Source organism: Ovis aries, chromosome 3 (assembly GCF_016772045.2).
Source record: "Ovis aries strain OAR_USU_Benz2616 breed Rambouillet chromosome 3, ARS-UI_Ramb_v3.0, whole genome shotgun sequence".
NCBI lineage: Eukaryota > Metazoa > Chordata > Mammalia > Artiodactyla > Bovidae > Ovis > Ovis aries.
Window position 1 is genome coordinate 63,285,805 of NC_056056.1, and position 19,675 is coordinate 63,305,479.

Sequence of the window (19,675 nt, forward strand, 5' to 3'; positions counted from 1 at the left end):
GGCAGAGCAACAAGAGATCAAATTGCCAACATCCACTGGATCATCGAAAAAGCAAGAGAGTTCCAGAAAAACATCTATTTCTGCTTTATTGACTATGCCAAAGCCTTTGACTGTGTGGATCACCACAAACTGTGGAAAATTCTGAAAGAGATGGGAATAGCAGACACCTGACCTGCCTCCTGGGAAATCTGTAGGCAGGTCAGGAAGCAACAGTTAGAACTGGACATGGAACGACAGACTGGTTCCAAATAGGAAAAGGAGTACGTTAAGGCTGTATATTGTCACTCAGCTTATTTAACTTATATGCAGAGTACATCATGAGAAACGCTGGGCTGGAAGAAGCACGAGCTGGAATCAAGACTGCTGGGAGAAATATCAATAACCTCAGATATGCAGATGACACCACCCTTATGGCAGAAAGTGAAGAACTAAAGAGTCTCTTAATGAAAGTGAAAGAGGAGAGTGAAAAAGTTAGCTTTAAGCTCAATATTCAGAAAATGAAGATCATGGCATCTGGCTCCATCATTTCATGGCAAATAGATGGGGAAACAGTGGAAACAGTGGCTGACTGTATTTTCCTGGGCTCCAAAATCACTGCAGATGGTGACTACAGCCATGAAATTAAAAGACGCTTACTCCTTGGAAGGAAAGTTATGACCAACCTAGATAGCATATTACAAAGGAGAGACATTACTTTGTCAACAAAGGTCTGTCTAGTCAAGGCTATGGTTTTTCCAGTAGTCATGTATGGATGTGAGAGTTGGACTATAAAGAAAGGTGAGCGCAGAAGAATTGATGCTTTTGAACTGTGGTGTTGGAGAAGACTCTTGAAAGTCCCTTGGACTGCAAGGAGATCCAACCAGTCCATTCTAAAGGAGATCAGTCCTGGGTGTTCATTGGAAGGACTGAAGCTGAAACTCCAATACTTTGGCCACCTGCTAGGAAGAGCTGACTCATTTGAAAAGACCTTGATGCTGGGAAAGATTGAGGGCAGGAGGAGAAGGGGACAACAGAGAATCAGATGGTTGGATGGCATCACCAGCTCAACGGATATGGTTTTGGGTGGACTCCGGAAGTTGGTGATGGACAGGGAGGCCTGGCATGCTGCGATTCATGGGGTCACAAAGAGTCAGGCATGACTGAGTGGCTGAACTGAACTAATTGATTTCACTTGTAAATTTTTTAGCTTCACAGTCATCACTAATATTTGCAGCATTTTACTCTGGCAGCAATAAATATACATTCATATTTATTTTATCCAACAGGTAGAATTTCTACTTACAAACACATAAGGAAAATTGACTCAAAGTTACATCTAGAAAGCTCAGTCACTTTGGAAAACAAATATTCTAGTACAGTGAAACCTAACCAATGCCTTGTTCAGTTGTTGCTGTTACACTGATTAGACAGGCTGTGTATCATTCCACAGCAATCTTTCCAAAAAAAGACTGAAGGCAGGAGGAGAAGGGGATGACAGAGAATGAGATGGTTGGATGGCATCACCGTCAATGGACATGAATTTGAGCAAGCTCTGGGAGTTGGTGATGGACAGGGAAACCTGGCATCCTACAGTCTATGGGGTCGAAAAGAGTTAGACATGACTGAGTGACTGAACTGAACTGTATACTTCCACAGGATCGCTGATTACCCAGAGGCTCCAGCATGAATGAAATGACATTCAAAGGGGCACTTAGTCAAAACCAAAGTCAGTTCAGATTATAGTTGAATCTGAGGTTGAACCCAAACTTCAGTGTATGTATAGTATTTATTTGTGTTTTATACATTTCCCATGGCACTAATATAAATGGATAAAAACATTAATAAAAACATACACATTATAAAACATACACACACCCCAAAATTAAAGTGTGAGCTCTAGTACTTTCTACCTATATTCCAGTAAAGCTTCCTATGTACACACACCCTCCCCCCTTGGGGATCACTGATCTAAGAGAAAATCTAAGCTCTAAAGAGAACCCTTCAAGGGTAACAAAACCCTTCAAGATCTGGTCACTGCTTCATAGAGAATAGACATTGTCAAGGGGGAGGGAATTGGAGAGATGAATTGGGAATTTGCAGTTAACCAATATAAGCTGTTTAGATAGGAAGATTAAAGAGCAAGTTTGTACTTTATAGCACAAAGAACTATATTCAATATCTGATAAACCATAATGGAAAAAAATAATTTAATAGGATATGTGTGTGTATATATATATAACTGAAGCACTTTGCTGTATAGCAGAAATTAACACAACATAGTAATAAGTCATATCTCAGTTTAAAAAAAAAGAGCTGGTCATTGGTTGATCAGCCATCTCTCCCTGTCCGTTCCAAAAGCACTGCCTTGCTTGTAGTCTCCTAGGCATCCCGTTGCTCCTTGCCTCTCTGCCTCTGCTTGGGCTGTGCCCTCTGCTTGCCATAAAGTTTTCTCTGTTGGCTTGGTTAACTCTATTTGTACTTTTGTCTGCCCAGACACCACACTCTCCAAGAAGTCCCCTGGCACTCCTTTGGCTCTCTTTTGATGTCGGGTTAGGTATTCCTCCTCTTGGCTCCCAAGTCTCTACTGGGTAGTTCCATTCTTAAACTTATTAACTGTATTTTAATTGTCAGGGAGGACCCTGAAACTGATGCGTTTCTACAACCCTGGAAGATTGGGGCTAAAATAGAAATTAAGGTGGGTTATAGAAAAGTATAAAAAGTTGTACTGTCTGTATTCTTGAGAGTTTTCAGACTGAGGTTGGAATCTACCATCCTTGTTGACCCTGGCCCTTGGTCTAATTACGCTTCACCCAGGGGTCAGGTTCAAAGATGAAGAAGGTGAAGATAGATATATTTGTGCCATATACTCAGATATATATTCAGATGTAGTGCTAGGAAATAGATGACTCTGTCAAAGGAAGATACCTGAGAAGAGTTTCACAAGAGGATGTCTAGGAAAACTCACTGTCTTTTCCCTTACTCTCCCCTACATTTCTGACCTCAGGTTGTAGGTTCTTCCCACAATGACAGTTTCTCTGACACCAGCTAGGTGTCCTGGTATCAATTCAATCCTTACACTAACTGGAATTGGTGCAGACTCCATAAGTGAAGGGCTCAATCCCACAAGAGTGCGCTTCAATGCAGAGGCCACCCCCAAGCAGTAGGTCCCCAGGTTGCCCACAGCTTCTGTCTGACTTGGCTACAGACTGGAGGTTCCCACCACCGTCTCCTCAGGTTGAATAATTTGTGAGTGGCTCTCAGGACCCAAGAAAAAGTTTATGTACTGTTGCTGATTTATTGCAAGGGATATTTTAATGGGTATAAATGCAGAGCCCTGTGAAGAGATTCATAGGGCAGGTCTGGAAGGAAACTGAGTGTCAGAGTTTCTGTCCTTGTGGATTGGGGTCTGCCATCTTCCTGGCACATGGATGTGCTCATCAATCCAGAAGCTCTCTGAATCCTGTTCATTGGGGATTTTCATGGAGGCTTCATCTTCTGGCTATGTTGTTAGTTGCTCAGTCATGTCTGACTCTTTGCGACCCCATGGACTGCAGCATGCCAGGCTTCCCTGTCCTTCACCATCTCCTGGAGTTTGCTCAAACTCATGTCCTTTGAGTCAGTGATGCCATCCAACCATCTCATTCTCTGTTGCCCCCTTCTCCTCCTGCCTTTGATCTTTCCCAGCATCAGCATCTTTTCCAATGAGTCAGTTCTTCTCATCAGATGGCCAAAGTATTGGAGCTTCAGCATTAGTCCTTCCAATGAATATTTACGGTTGATTTCCTTTAGGATTTACTGATTTGCTCTCTTTGCAGTCCAAGGGACTCTCAAGAGTCTTCTCCAACCCCACAGTTCCAAACCATCAATTCTCTATTATTAGCTCCATTTCCAACCCTTCTCCCCTCTCCAAAGACTTGTGGGAGGGGAGGCAACTGAAATTTCCAAGCTTCTAATCATAACTTGGGCTTTTTGGTGACCAGCCTCCTTCCAAGAGCTCACCCAGAGTTGCCTCATTAGAACAAAAGACATTCCTATCATCCAGAAAATTACAAAGGAGCTCTTAGGAGCTCTGGATCAGGACTGGATGTTAAAGCATGAGATTTCCCTAGGACTCCTATTTACAAGGATTTTAGGAGCTCTGTGTCAGGAACCAGGGGGCAGAGACCACTGTGTATTTCTTATTACTTCACAGAGACTACTTAACCAAGGTGTCGGCTGTGTGTAGGTACCCCGTGTGTGTAACAGCAGGCTCTGTTTCCATCTGAGACCTACAGAGGCCATGGGAGGGAGTAGTTACAGGAATCCGGAGACACAGCTGAATGGACATGGTCACCTGACAGGAGCAGGGACCTCTGAAGTGACCCTGCTGGGAAATAAAACACTCAGCCTTACTCTCCTGCCCCTCCATCTCTCCCTCGCCCCCGCCCCAAACTTTGGCTGAATTCAAATGGAAACCAGAGGGCAGAGCAGCCTGGGGATGTGGTCCTGGGCACAGAGCATGATGGGGAAGGCAGAGTGAGGATCAGGAGGGCAAACAGAAGGCATCTGCAAGTGGGTAACCAAAGTACCCTTGAAAATCCCTAAAATCCACCCTCAACCCCTCCTCCACTTAGTCTTAAAGTTTCACACATGAAACTTTAAATAAGTGACTTATTGTAAAGTGGTGCCAGATGCTAAAATCTTTCCTTTATTCCCTTACTTCTGAGAGGACTGCTCTCTCTCAGCCATTCAACCATGGCTGTTTGGCTGAAGCGGTGGGGGAATTCTCTAATGTGGAAGATTAGTGAAACATCAGACATCACAGACGCAAATGCCTCAGGGGGCCAGGCAGGTAAAGAAAATCAGACCAAATAAGACATCAATGGATGCAGCTGCAGGCAAGCCAGTGGGTGATCTCAGGCTCCCTTTCCTAATGCTATCTCTTTTCATCAGCCTTCCGTTCACGGTGATGAGCAACTACAGTGTTGACTAATCACTTCTGGATGCAGAATGAGATTCACAGAAAGCAGTCTCCCCTGTGCTCTTCCAAAAGACCGATCCCTCAATAAATGTGGGCAGAAGGCTCGGGGCACTTTTCTTCAGGAAGCCTATCAGGTGCAAGAACTGCTCTCAGCGCTTCCCTGGAATTAGTTCTTTCATCTCTTTCATGTCCCTGCTGCTGCTGCTGCTCCTAAGTCGCTTCAGTCGTGTCCGACTCCGTGTGACCCCAGAGACGGCAGCCCACCAGGCCCCCCGATCCCTGGGATTCTCCAGGCAAGAACACTGGAGTGGGTTGCCATCTCCTTCTCCAATGCATGAAAGTGAAAAGTGAAAGGGAAGTCGCTCAGTCGTGTCCGACTCCCAGCGACCCCATGGACTGCAACCTACCAGGCTTCTCCGTCCATGGAGTGGGGTGCCATGCCCTCTACAAGATAAGAATTATTATGATCACAACATTACAGGTGAGGAAACTGAGGCACAGAGATATTAAGGATGGGCCAGGTGACCTGCTTCATCTCTTCAGCTGTGCATTTTGGGAGGACTGTCTAGCTGGCAAGAACCAAGGGGATTATGCATTCATGTTTGAACCTTCGTTCAGTTCAGTCACTCAGTTGTGTCCGACTCTTTGTGACCCCATGAATCACAGCATGCCAGGCCTCCCTGTCCATCACTAACTCCCGGAGTTCACTCAAACTCATATCCATCGAGTTGGTGATGCCATCCAGCCATCTCATCCTCTGTCGCCCCCTTCTCCTCCTGCCCCCAATCCCTCCCAGCATCAGGGTCTTTTCCAATGAGTCAACTCTTCGCATGAGGTGGCCAAAGTACTGGAGTTTCAGCTTCAGCATCAGTCCTTCCAGTGAACACCCAGGACTGATCTCCTTCAGAATGGACTGGTTGTATCTCCTTGCAGTCCAAGGGACTCTCAAGAGTCTTCTCCAACACCACAGTTCAAAGGCATCAATTCTTCGGCGCTCACCTTTCTTCACAGTCCAACTCTCACATCCATACATGACCACTGGAAAACCATAGCCTTGACTTATTTGGATCTAATTTGGTTTAAAAAAGGACTTGAGGTGTCTAGAATATTTCGCCTCTGAGATATATTACAAATCATATCATTAAAAAAACAGTAAATCTGGAAAATAATGAGTTTACTTTTTAGAGGGGCTGGATATTTGTGTGGCCATCGTCACGGCTGTGATAGCCTCCTGGGGCAGAAAGTCAGAGTAGCTTCTCTTCACTTGTTTGGACACCTGCCTGGGCCTCTTGGGACCTGTGGGTTTCCAGGTATTACCTGTACACTTCGCATTCCAGACACATTCCTTTGGAATAAACAGATGGTAGGGAGAGATGGGCTTCGTAGAAGATTCTTTCTCCTTGGATACCTTAGCCCACCACCTGCAGCTCCTCTGTACTGGACAACTTATTTGCGCGTTTGATCTCCACAATGGGTGTTTAATTGCTTCCAAGCTACATCAGCATAAGACAAAGCATTATTAGCAAACATCTAGCACTACACTGAGTAAGAGGGGTGGGTAGGGATGCCTTACCTTGTTCCTGATCTTAGGAGGAAGGAAATTGTTGCTTTACCATGAATAATCATGTTAGCTATGGGTTTTTGGAGATTCTCTTTAAACGCTGAGGCAGTTCCTCTGTATTCCTGTGCTGTGTGCTGTGCTTAGTCACTCAGTATTGTCAGACTCTTTTTGCAACCCAGTGGACTGTAGCCTACAAGGCTCCTCTGTCCATGGGGATTCTCCAGGCAAGAAAACTGGAATGGGTTGCCATGCCCTCCTCCAGGGGATCTTTCTGACCCAGGGATCAAACCTAGGTCTCCCCCATTGCAGGTGAATTCTTTACCATCTGAGCCACCAGGGAAGCCCAAGAGTACTGGAGTATAATACTCTATTTGGTACCATAATTCAATTTAGAAATACTGCCTGCTGCTGCAGCTGCTGCTGCTAAGTTGCTTCAGTTGTGTCCAACTCTGTGCGACCCCAGAGATGGCAGCCCACCAGGCTCCCCCATCCCTGGGATTCTCCAGGCAAGAACACTGGAGTGTGTTGCCATTTCCTTCTTCAATGCATGAAAGTGAAAGTTGAAAGTGAAGTCGCTCAGTCGTGTCCGACTCTTCTCCACCCCATGGACTGTAGCCTACCAGGCTCCTCCGCCCATGGGATTTTCCAGGCAAGAGTACTAGAGTGGGTTGCCATTGCCTTCTCCCTAGAAATATTGTCTAGAATGTACCAATAATAGTCATTAATAACCAAAAGGACCTCCATGACTTCGACCGTTTTAACGGTGAACTCTAGGTCACAGCATAGTAACTGTCAAGAACTGATTCATCTTGCATAACTGAAACTTTATACCCATGGAACAACAACCCCCATCCCCCCACCTCTACCCCACCCTGTTCCACCCTAGACTCTGGCAACCACCATTCTGCTATCCACGTGTCTCCATCTATTTTAGATATTTCGCAGAAGTAGGGTCTTGCAGTATTTGTCCTTCTGTGACTGGCGCGTGTCACGTAAAGCAGTGTCCTCCGGGTGAATTATCTTCCAGTGTGCGCATATACCACGCTTTCTTCCTCTAACTGTCAGTGGACATTTAGCTTGTTTCCATATCTTGGCTATTGTGAATAATGCTGCAGTGAACATTGAAGTAGATATATCTTTTCTAGCTAGTAATTTTTGTTTTCTTTAGTAAATACCCAAAAAGTGAAATTGCTGAATCAGATGGTAGTTCTATTTTTAATTTTTTGAGAAATCTCCATACTGTTTCCCACAGTTGCTGCATCAACTTACAAAGAGTGCGTGAGAGTGCACTTTCTGGAAGTTTGTATCTTTTCAAAGAATCAAATTTTGTGTTCGCTGATCCTTCTATCATTTCTTTCTTCCTTTTATGTCTTTAATTTTCTCTTTTATCATCATCATCTTTCTTTGTTTTGAAATCATCATTCTGTTGCTGTTAATACTTTAAACTTGACAACTATTTAGGAGATTACTTTTCTTCTTTTCTAATATAAGCATTTAAGGCTCAAATTTTCCTTAAATATCACTTTTGCTATATCTCACAAGATTTGTCATGTTAAATTTTTGTCACTATTCAGTTCTAAGCACATTTTAAAAAAATTTCTGTTATGACTTCTCCTTTGACCAACAGATTGTTTAAAGAATGTTCCAAAATTTCCAAATGTAAGGGGACATTTTCTCTGTGTGTGTGTAATTGAGTCTTATTAAATTGCACTGTGGGCAGAGATTTTGTTTTGTATCATTGATACCTATTCATTTCAATTTGTTGAGACTTGTTTTACACCCTAGTTCAGCGATTCTCAAGTGTGGTCTTCAGATCCCTGGGGATTCCCAAGACCCTTTTAGAAGAACTATGAAGTCAAAACTATTTTCATAACAGTACTGGGGCGTTACTTGCTTTTCTTACTGTGTTGCTATTTGCATGTGACGGGCGAAACTGCTGGTGCCCTGGCGTGAATCCTGGTGGCGGCCCGAAACTGTGTATCAGTGTATTCTTCACCACCATAAAGTTGCAGGAAAAGAAAAAAATTCAGTGTCACTTAAGAATGTCTTTGATGAAGCAGTAAAGAAGTTATATTTTTAATAATTCTTATTTACCTTGAGAGCACATCTGTTTATTACTCTGTTTAACAAAATGGAAAGTACACACAAAGCATTTTTGTTGCATTTCAAGGTGTGATGATTTTCCCATGGAAAAGCACTTGTGTGGATAAGTTGAAAGCAGAATCAGCTTTTTTTTTTTTTTAATGAAATACTTCTGTTTTTTTTTTTTTTTTCCAAACTGGAGAGAAAAACTGACAAGCAAGCCTTGGTTATTCAGACTTGAGTATCTGGCGGGTATTTTCTTGAAAATGGTTGTAGTAAGCCTGCCACTTTGAGGAAAAACTATGAAATGATTATGGTCAGTGATAACATTTAAGCTTTGAGGGAAAATTCAAATTTAGGGAATTTTGGCAGCTTCCTAACACATAAGGGCTTTTAAAATGAGATTGGTGGAGATTATCAACAAATATAATTTTAAAAAATATATGTTATATAATGAAATGTGTCAACTTTGGACAGATATATATACTTCATGAACAACTATTTTCCAAATGATCAATGTCTGATGTCCAAAGTTATGCAGGAGTGAAAGACGGACTCAAGGTGCCCAGGAGTCTGCTGGATTTTCATGTTGCAGGGGTGTAAAGTTCACTGATGAGGTTTCAGAGTCCACTGTCAAATAACCTTTAAGAAATGATCATTTGCTGAATTTGAGTGTGGTATCAGAGAAGAACATTCACAGTGATCTGAAAAGGCTGTTAAAATACCCCTCCCTTTTCTAGCTACGTATTTATGTGTCAGTGCCTTCTGGGTAAACACCACCAAGAACAGAGCAGTAATTGAACCGGGTGGGTTTATTACTCATTGCAGGGAAGGGGAATATACACCAGCAGCGGTTGTCTACAGCCTTGGTAAGATGATTTGAGAAAAGACATAGGATCTGGGTTTGGTTCAGTGATTGGGAGGAGGGTTTAAGAAAACAGCTTTATTCTAGATTGGATACTATCAGGAGGTGGGGTAATTCTATGATTTGGCTTCTTAATAAATCTTATGTGTAGAAGGTATAGAGGGTTGACCCCTCAAAAAATATGTCCACATCCTTACCCCAGAATCTATGTTAGCTTATTTGGAAATAAAAAAACCAAAAAACCTCTTTGCAGACAGTTACAATTAAGATCTCCAGATGAGATCTTCCTGGTTTGTCTTCTGGGTAGGTCCTAACTCCATGACAAGTTCCCTTACAGAGAAAGGCAGAGGGACGTTTGAGGAGGTCACAAAGGAGAAGGCCATAGTAGACACTGGAGTGATGTGATCACAGGCCAGGGGACTCCTTGGAGCCTCCAGAAACTGGAAGAGATGAGGGAAGATCTTCCCCTCGCGCCTTCAGATGGAGTGCACCCTGCAAACACTTGGCTGTCTCCCTTTTGACTGCAGAACTGGGAGAGAATACATTTCTGCTGTAATTTCTTCCACAGCCACAGAAAACGAACACAGAAGGGCCGACTGGAGCAATGCTGTAGCTGTAAAGAAGCAGAGGTTACTCAGCCAGAACAGGGAGACGTTTGGGCACTCGTGTGGCTTAGACAAGTTCATGGTCTCGTTTGTGTCTTGGTCCACTATGGTCACAGAGTGGCTCTGATGGGGATGTTCTATGACCTTGACCACCAAGGCCAACTGTGAGTGCCAGGCCTGCTCCTGGCAACACCAGCCTTGGGGGCTGGCTGCTTTTCTCACTCTTGTGGGTGAGGCTGGATTTTCTTCATAGACTTCCACCAAAACAACCTAGCTCAATCAGTAATATAGGAGACCTGGGTTCAATCCCTGGGTCAGGAAGATGCCCTGGAGAAGGAAATGGCAACCCACTCCAGTATTCTTGCCTGGGAAATCCCATGGGCAGAGGAGCCTGGTGGGCTACAGCTCATAGGGTCACAAGAGTTAGACACGACTCAGTGACTAAACCACCATCACAAAACAACCTATCACAACAGATGGAAAACAGAAGCTGCTGGAGAATCCAGCTGTTTTCTTTTTTTAAAAAATTATTCTTTATTGGAGAATAATTGCTTTATAAGATTGTGTTGGTTTCTGCCATATATCAACATGAATTGGCCGTAGGTATGCACATGTCCCCTCCCTCTTGGACCTCCCTCCCACCTCTCACCCCATCCCACCCTTCTAGATTGTCACAGAGCTCCAGCTGTTTTCTATTAAGCCAAGCATTAACGAAACTTGACAAAATGTGAAACAATGTCATTTTTCTCACTAATTAAAAAAAGCCATCTTTCATAAAAATGTTACTTATGTTAACGTGCAATGGTATTGTTGTTAATTTAAATACATATTTGTATTTATTGTTAATAAGCGCAAAATCATCTTTCAGTTTTAGTTTCTAACAGTAAATATCAGCGAATATAACCTCCACAAACAAAAGATTTTGGAGTCTTCAGTTATTTTTAATAGTATAAAGTGTTCCTGAGACCAAAAATGTGGAGAATCACTGGCTTAGTTCACTGGCAATTTTTGTAAATGTACCATATATACTGTCTAGTTGTTGGGGTCAGGGTTTCACATATGCCCACTAAATCAAACTTGCTAAGTGTTCTCAACATGTGTATCTTTACTAAGTTTTGGAATGTCTAACATCAATAATTTAGAGAGATAAATTTAAATTTCCACCTTGGATGATTAATTTGTCAATTTCTCCTTGTAGTTCTATCCATTTTTACTTTATATACTTTAAAGACATCTGATTAAGGCAGACTATCTGGCTTACTAGTTATGTGATCTTGGGCAACTTACTTATTTCCTCTGGGCTTTATTGTTCACATTTGTAATATGTGGATAATAATAGTACTATTTCATACATACATACAGTATATTTGCTACTGATATCTTCACTAGCAGTGATTGGTGTAGGAACAAAAAAGGAGAACAGCTGGATTTATTCAGTTGTGATTTTGGCTAGGTTAGAGGAGAAATATAAATCGAAAAAGGTAGTTAGGTGGAAAATAATAGCGGGAGTGTAAGCTAGATAGGAAAAGAAGTGACAAGACTGAGCCACTTGGTCAGCTGGGAGAAAATGCAGTGGACATCTTAATGAGAATGAAGGATGCGTATGCTTGAGGGGTTACTGTGTGAGCTGGAGAGATAATTACTAGGGTAAATTCGAGGTCCAGTGGAAAGTCCCCGGTGTGGGTGGAATGAAGGGGCTAGGGTGATGGACTTGTTATACATAGTTGCTGAAGTCACTTAAGATGGGTGGTGCTGGGTGGAAATGAGACCCCCCGCCGTCTTCTATAGCGGCTGGACAAATGATGATAAACAGGTGACAGTGTAGAGTGAATGCCAACCCTGCCTGCGGTCCTGGGAACTTCAGAAAACCAGCATCTTCACTGGAGGCAGGTGCAGGTGGTTGTTTTTCAGTTGCTTAGTTGTGTCTGACTCTGTGACCCTATGGGCTGTAGCCCACCAGGTTCCTCTGTTCATGGGATTCTCCAGGCAAGAATATGGGAGTGGGTTGCCATTTCCTCCTCCAGGGGATCTTCCTGACCCAGAGATTGAACCTGCATCTCCTGCTTGGAAGGTGGATTCTTTACCACTGAGCCTCCTGGGAAGCCCACCAGCACTTCATGAGAGCCATTTCAAGGCAAGAGGTTGGAGGTGCTTTCTGGCATAGCAAGGAGTTGACAATGTTGGGGAGCTCATTTACTGTGTAACAGGGTACAGTGTAAAGATGGGGGAAGAAGTAATTGGCCAGAGGTCACAGGAGAGAAAACCCAATAACTTTCCATCTTGAACCACGACCAAGGATGAGAAATGTGTGAGGCATGCTAGGATTGGCCAGCTACAGGTTCCAAAGATTATCCTAGACAATGAGACTGAGTATAGGGCCCAAGATAGTGTCAGTTTCTTAATAATCTGGAGGAGGGCAAGAAGGGGTAGTTACGAACAGATCAATAAGAAAGAGGATTTTCTAAGTGAGTTGGTGCTTTAGTGGAGTCGGTCCTACAGGATAGAAAATTGCTCATCATAACTTTTTTGATTTGTTTTAAAAGAAACTGGATGGCTGGACATCTTTCAGGGAAGCTGAGAAGAGCCTTGGGCTACAGGACTTCCAAAATTCTAAGGGGGAAAAAACCCCACAAAACTTAGAGCTCGAGTATAGTATTTGACTATGTCTCCCTCTAGTGGCCATCCTTCAGAATTATCAAATTGAATTAAAAAAATCTCAAACCAAAAGCCTAGTGTCTGTGGCTTTCAGAATTCCCGAAATACTGTTTTAGGTCAATGCTGCATGAAGTCCAGATAGTCATTTGTGCACCTATTGTTTGAATCACAATGGTTGTTTTTCTAAATCAAGAAGATGTCATGGCTAGTAGACTTCAAGGCAGAAACATAAGGTCTAGGGATTGAGCATAAGAAAAATCAGATCTTCTGCCTTCATGGGGCTTATATTCTAGTGTAGAGAAACAGACCTCCAGTAATCAGTAAATAAGAAGTTTCAGCCTCTAATCAGTGCTGTGCAGAAAGTCAACGGAGTGCGTGACGAGGGGTACGAAAGATGACTTAATTTGGATTAGGGAGGTCAGGGAAGATTTCATAGTTAAGATAAGAATAGGCAGAAGCATACTCTGGGCAGATAAAAATTTAAGAGCAAAAACCCAGTGATTGGAAATATCTTGGCATTTCTAGCTGCTAACAGAAGATTGGTGCAACTGTTGCTGTTCAGTTGCTCAGCCATGTCGTCTCTTTGCACCTTATGGGCTGCAGCACACCAGGCTGCCTGCCCTTCATTATCTGCCTGAGTTTGCTCAAATTCATGTCCACTGAGTCGATGATGCTATCTAACCATCTCATCTTCTGCTGTCCTCTTCTCCTTTTGCCTTCAGTCTTTCCAAACATCAGGGTCTTTTCCAATGAGTCGGCTCTTTGCATCAGGAGGCCGAAGTAGTGGAGCTTCAGCAGCAGTCCTTCCAATGAATATTCAAGGATGATTACTTTTAGGATTGACGATTATTGATAGAACAAAATTGGCAAGTGGCATAAGGCATAGATTGTGGTTGGAAGTGATGGCAGGGACCATATCATGCTAGCCGTTGTTAGCCTGGCAGGAGAAACCTCAAAAGCCATGGAAAGTTTGTTAATGAGAACATTCATCCTATCTTAGCAGGTTGCACTTATTTTAAAAATAAATTTTGTTGAAATTAACATTACTTATACTTAGCATCTAAACCAATGGAAGAACTATTTTAAAATGTGAATTTGCAAGGCTTCCTTGGTGGGTCAGTGGTAAGGAATTTGCCTGCCAATGCAGGAGACATGGGTTCAATCCCTGATCTGGGAAAATTCCACACACCTCCACGCAACTAAGTCCAAGTGCCACAACTATTGAGCCTGTGCTTCACAGCCTGGGAGCCTCAACTTCACTGTCACAATTACTGAAGCCTGCATGCCCTAGAGCCATCCTCTGTGACAAGACAAGCCACTGCTACTAGAGAGAAAGCCTGCACAGCAACAAAGACCCACCTCGGCCTAAATAAATAAAATTATTTTTAAAAATGTGAATTTGCTTTCATATTAACCGACTTGTTCTGTTGACTTATGAGACCATAGATTTCCTTGGCACTAAACTTTCCTTCTGTATGGGCATTTGGTAGTGAATTGAAACAGGATGTTGAATTGAAAACAGCATGTTCTTTGTTGAAAAATATTTCCACTTATATTGGCCATTGTTCCCTTGAAGGAAGTGCACATCACATTCAAGGCACTTACTTACCTCCTCCTGAGGAGGAATTGGAGAGTGTTCTTTTCTTGAAGATGACTTCTGTATTTGAATGACCTTATCCAAAAAGAAGCCTTACTGGAATTAGCCAAGCTCCACAGTGTGATTGTTTCTTCTGCAATGTGAAAGACTTAGCATCATTTATACTTTGTCAAGGAATTTCAGGAGAGAGTTAAACATTTAAAGCTCAATGGAGTCAGCCTTTTTTATCTAAATATTTCTTACTTTAGAAGCACTGTGAGAAATGAGGAAGGTGATTGCCAGACAAAGGCAACACTGTTGAGTGTGTAAAAGAAGACACTCAGTGTGACTCCATGCGTGGCTGATGGCAAAGACGCAGCCAGCGGGTGTTCCAAGCAGATTGCCTTAACTGCCTGTATGTCAGTACCCTGAGTTACTGAAGCAACAGTCTAACAAGATGTTGGTGGTCAAGCTCACCGCAAGAGATGTGAATGTGTTAGTTTTCTAGTCAAAAGCACAATATTAGGCTTCAGTTCAAAACAGGCAGCTGTAAGAATGGTACTTGGCCAGAGTGAGGAAGGAAGAGGGAGACTTATGACTGCATCATCAAAGGGATGACATGAGCAAAACAATATCAGAGCTAGCTCCTCCCACCACCACCCAAAATACCACCCAGAATTTGGGGGGTGCAAGCAGTAGTTTTACAACCAGGGATATTCACATTCTGACCAGGATTACATTTCCTTTTTGTTGTTGTTGCAAATTAAATCATATTCTAAAAAATGTTAGTATAAGCATACTGCTACTGCTAAGTCTCTTCAGTCGTGTCCGACTCTGTGTGACCCCATAGACGGCAGCCCACCAGGCTCCCCCGTCCCTGGGATTCTCCAGGCAAGAACACTGGAGTGGGTTGCCATTTCCTTCTCCAATGCAAGAAAGTGAAAACTGAAAGTGAAGTCACTGAGTCGTGTCCAACTCTCAGCGACCCCATGGACTGCAGCCCACCAGGCTCTTCCGTCCATGGGAGTTTCCAAGCAAGAGTACTGGAGTGGGGTGCCATTGCCTTCTCCGAGTATAAGCATAGTTTGGAATATTTGAATCATGTATTCGACACCTTAAAGTGAATATTGCCACATGCTTTTAATGCCCAAGTTTGCACTTTTGTGTATAATTAAGATGGTGCTAAGTAATGTCATTTAACTGTTTTGTTTATATTCACAGGATTATTTTATTGTTTTCTATAAAGCACATGATTAGCTTAAAATTCGCAGTTTGTTACTTACTTCAGCAACAGCCATGCAATCTGTTGTCAGTAAGTGCTTGGCCACATTTATTTCTGGGATATAACATGGCTCAGTTGACCTACTGGAAGTAAAGCTTCTGAGCTTCTGTATGTCAGAGAATGTACACTTACTCAATGATGCAAGACCCAGTCAGCAACTCAGAGTTCTGTCCATCATACTGTTTACACCCCAAACTTAGGTAATTTGCACATGGATATAGCACCAAAAACCTCTAGATATATTCAACAAGCTGAGTTATCATCAGCTATGCTTATATGATAGGGCCAAGTTGAAAATAATGCTGGTTAAGAAGCACACAGAGGTTTTTTTTTGAGGGGGTGGGTTAGGCAAGATCAGGTCCCAAAGCTGCTTTTTCTACCTAAAATGTTCTACATCTGCCACTTCATGGAGTTTCCAGTTTCTCACTGTAAATGCCACTCTTTCTAAAGGATAAACAAGGAATAATATCCATTAAGGAGACAAAACAAGTAGAAACAAAAATAGCTCTTGAAAGAAAAATCAATAGCTGGGACAAACTCTAGATCAGACTCAATTAGAGAATTAGTAAACTGAAAAAGCGTGGTGAGGAATTCACCCAGCTTATCAATAAAGGAAAATAAGAACGATCAGTTAAAGGTGTGAAGGATACATTTTGGAGGCTTCAGGCATATCTAACAGGAGTTCCAGAAGAAAAGAATGGAGGGAGTTATGGAGAAGCGTTATTTGATGAGATAATAATTAAAAATTTTCTAGAATTGAAAAATGATGTATATTCTCAAATGAAAGTGCCAAGCAGTATATGTAGAAATATCAAGTAGTATACATAGAAATAAATTTAGGGAATTCCTTAGCAGTCCAGTGGTTAGGACTTGGTACTTTCACTGAAGTGGCCTGGGTTCAGAGTTCAATCCCTGATCTGGGAACTAAGATCCCACAAGCTGCACGGCATGGCCAAAAAGAAAGAAAGTTCACACAGAAGGCTCATTGTGATGACACTGCATTGCAAATAAGGAGAAAAATTTTAAAGCAGCCAGAGGAACAAAGAAATGCACAAAGAAATGATAATTAATTGGACATTTATTTTCTAATCGATAATGATACATGCCAGAAGACAAAGGAGCAACTCTATGAAAGCATTGAGGAAAAAATAGCTGTCGACCTAAAATTATATACTCAGTTAAACTATCTCTCAAAAAAAAGATGAAATTTCCCACATACTCTCACTGAAGAGACTATTAAGGACAGTTTTCACCAAGAAGAAAACTGACCTTGGAGGAAAAACATGGCATTCAAAAACAACCAAACAACCAAAAAACAGTGAGCACAGGAACAGATAAAATATATCTGGAAATGTGTTTATATAAAGGAAAAATCCTCCATAAAACAAATTTTTGCCTGTTTTTATATAAAAGTGGAAGTGTTAGTCTCCTGGTCGTGTCTGGCTCTTCGTGACCTCATGGACTGTAGCCTGCCAGGCTCCTCTCTCCATGGAATTCTCCAGGCAAGGATACTGGAATGGGTAGCCATTCCCTTCTCCAGGGATCTTCCTAACCCAGGAATCGAACCTGGATCTCCTGCATTGCAGCCAGACACTTTACTTGAGCCACCAGGGAAGCCTGGTTTTATATAAAAAAATCTGTTCTTAATAATAAGATTTTGTGTGTGTGTACTTAATGGGTAGTAAAGTAGCAGAGTCCTTTATAAGAGTTTACCTACCACTTGGCTCTAGCAGCAATCAATATTTTACCAGATTTGTTTCATATACTGCTAAAGCCCTTAACAGCATACAAATAAGGAATGATATTAGAATGTATTAAAAATTTATAGTTGAGAATATATGCTATAAATTTAAAACAACCTGAACAGATAGATGGGCTGCCCTGGTGGCTCAGTGGTAAAAAATCTGCACGCGATGCTGGAGACTCAGAAGACCTGGGTTCCATCCCTGGGTCAGGAAGATCCCCTGGAAGAGAGCATGGCAACCCGCTCCAGTATTCTTACCTGGAGAATCCCATCAACAGAGGAGCCTGGTGGGCTGGAGCCCATAAGGTCGCACAGAGTTGGACATTACTGAAGTGAATGAACACGCATGAAAAACAGATAGATATACGATTTGCAGATTCTAAAACTGCAGCAAGCCTGAAGATTTATCAATCTACTAGAAAACAAAAAAGGGGACAAATTATGATAAAAAATATTGCAAGTAGTGAATAAAATGTAAGATAGTAGGAATAAGTCTAACTACATCACTGATAAAAACAAATTCAGATATTGAAAGATAAGATATCAGATTTGATTATGCTTCTTATAAAAGATACACCTATACCAGAATGGTATGGAAAGATTTAAATTAAAAGTAAGGAATAAACTCAAGAAAAGTGTAACCAAAAAGGGAAGGGTAAACAAAGTAAATCATATTAAATTTAGAGCATGTTCTCATCAAACGTCAGCATCAGTTCAGTTCAGTCGCTCAGTCATGTCTGACTCTTTGTGACCCCATGAATCGCAGCACGCCAGGCCTTCCTGTCCATCACCATCTCCCGGAGTTTACCCAAACTCATGACCAACGAGTCGGTGATGCCATCCAACCATCTCATCCTCTGTTGTCCCCTTCTCCTCCTTCCCCCAATCCCTCCCAGCATCAGGATCTTTTCCAATGAATCAACTCTTTGCATGAGGTGGCCAAAGTATTGGAGTTTCAGCTTCAGCATCAGTCCTTCCATTGAACACCCAGGACTGATTTCCTTTCGGATGGACTGGTTGGATCTCCCTGCAGTCCAAGGGACTCTCAAGAGTCTTCTCCAACACCACAGTTCAAAAGCATCAGTTCTTGGGGGGCTCAGCCTTTTTGATAGTCCAATTCTCACATCCATACATGACTACTGGGAAATCCATAGCTTTGTCTAGATGGACCTTGGTTGGCAAAATAATGTCTCTGCTTTTTAATGTGCTATCTAGGTTGGTCATAACTTTCCTTCCAAGGAATAAGTGTCTTTTAATTTCATGGCTGCAATCACCATCTGCAGTGATTTTGGAGCCCCCAAAAATAAAGTCTGACACTGTTTCCACTGTTTCCCCATCTATTTCCCATGAACTGATGGGACCAGATGCCATGATCTTCGTTTTCTGAATGTTGAGCTTTAAGCCAACTTTTTCACTCTCCTCTTTCACTTTCATCAAGAGGTATTTTAGGTTCTCTTCACTTTTGCCATAAGGGTGGTGTCATCTGCATATCTGAGGTGATTGATATTTCTCCCAGCAGTCTTGATTCCAGCTTGTGTTTCCTCCAGTCCAGCGTTTCTCATGATGTACTCTGCATATAAGTTAAATAAGCAGGGTGACAATATACAGCCTTGACGTACTCCTTTTCCTATTTGGAACCAGTCTGTTGTTCCATGTCCAGTTCTAACTGCTGCTTCTTGACCTGCATATAGGTTTCTCAAGAGGCAGGTCAGGTGGTCTGGTATGCCCATCTCTTTCAGAATTTTCCACAGTTTATTGTGATCCACACAGTCAAAGGCTTCGGCATAGTCAATAAAGCAGAAATAGATGTTTTTTTCTGGAACTCTCTTGCTTTTTTGATGATCCAGCGGATGTTGGCAATTTGATCTCTGGTTCCTCTGCCTTTTCTAAAACCAGCTTGAACATCTGGAATTTCACAGTTCATGTATTGCTGAAGCCTGGCTTGGAGAATTTTGAGCATTACTTTACTAGCATGTGAGATGAGTGCAATTGTGCGGTAGTTTGAGCATTCTTTGGCAGTGCCTTTCTTTGGGATTGGAATGAAAACTGACCTTTTCCAGTTCTGTGGCCACTGATGAGTTTCCCAAATTTGCTGGCATATTGAGTGTAGCACTTTCACAGCATCATCCTTCAGGATTTGAAATAGCTCCACTGGAATTCCATCACCTCCACTAGCTTTGTTCGTAGTGATGCTTCCTAAGGCCCACTTGACTACACATTCCAGGATGTCTGGCTCTAGGTAAGTGATCACACCATCGTGATTATCTGGGTCATGAAGATCTTTTTTGTACAGTTCTTCTGTGTATTCTTTCCACCTCTTCTTAATATCTTCTGCTTCTGTTAGAATCCATACCATTTCTGTCCTT